Here is a 1,084-nt window from a genome sequence, read left to right as displayed (position 1 = left end):
GTGTGTGTGTGTGTGTGTGTGTGTGTGTGTGTGGCTGCACCTCTGAAGTGCCATTCAAGTCTGGGGATAAATTTGTCAAAGATGTAAGCCCGACAATTAGCAGAAAATAACTTCTCAGAGCCACTTCAGACACCAACAAATAATAACCCCACYAACTAAAAATGGACGCCAATCTTTCTTTCTTTTCTTTTCTTTTTTTCTTCCTTTAAGCACAACAACCGCCAGAGGAGCTGATAATAAACCAGTTTTCCCCTGTTAGAGACTGAAATGAGTAGCTAATTGCAGGGGAAGTGAGCTTTCTCTGGAGCGCGCGCAGCTGCACGCACTTGAAGGGCGCTCGCGGGCCTCCGCGGAGCGCGCGGGGCCCCCATTGTACCAGCGGCGCGGCTCCGCGGCTCTCACGCTGATTGTGTGTAATTGGCAGCGATGGGCGTGGACTCACCAGCCACTTCAAGTACATAACACCCCCCCCTCCCTCCCCACACTTACTGTTTCTTTCCCCCTCTCTCTCTACCTGCACGAGGAGGGGCTCATATGAGCGCGCGCTATCCGCCACGCGACAGCTGTCRTTTCCACCGGGCTTTGTGGCGCAGCTGAAAATGGGACAGGTTATTATCGGAGGCAGCGTTATGTTGCCATGAGACTGACCTGAATTAACCGCAGCCCACACAGCTTAATGATGATTAGATTGAGACATTTTCATACTTGCTGCAATTCTGCCCTCTTCGCGTTGTGCGGCGGCGCTTATCCCAGGATTTTAAGTCACACGTAATTGCTACCTTAGGTTGACTGAGGACACAGGTGGCTGATGGTCCCAGGCTTTGTCCTGGACACAACGGTTTCTTTCATTTAGAGTCAGCCATTAAAACTGTTGCATGTTGAACTGTGTGCCATATTTAGGTGTTTCCTGGTCTGACAAAAACTGTGGAAGGAATGTATCCCAGCACATCTGTTTATCTAAACCCTCAAAATACACTCAGGAGGAAGAGTTTCCTTCCAGAATAATGGCAGCAAACACACACAAACACACACACACACACACACACACACACACACACACACACACACACACACACACACACAC

At 49.7% G+C, this 1,084-nt stretch overlaps 1 protein-coding gene across 1 annotated transcript in view; it reads right to left on the bottom strand.

Moving 5' to 3' along the window:
* The window catches only part of morn5 (MORN repeat containing 5), a 10,606-nt gene that overhangs the window by 523 nt on the left and 8,999 nt on the right, over positions 1 to 1,084 (bottom strand). The gene's annotated exons all lie outside the window — the stretch shown is intronic.

The sequence above is a fragment of the Austrofundulus limnaeus genome, unplaced genomic scaffold (assembly GCF_001266775.1).
Source record: "Austrofundulus limnaeus strain Quisiro unplaced genomic scaffold, Austrofundulus_limnaeus-1.0 Scaffold20, whole genome shotgun sequence".
NCBI lineage: Eukaryota > Metazoa > Chordata > Actinopteri > Cyprinodontiformes > Rivulidae > Austrofundulus > Austrofundulus limnaeus.
The sequence above is the reverse complement of the archived record's forward strand: the minus strand, read 5'-3'. Positions and strand labels throughout refer to the sequence as shown.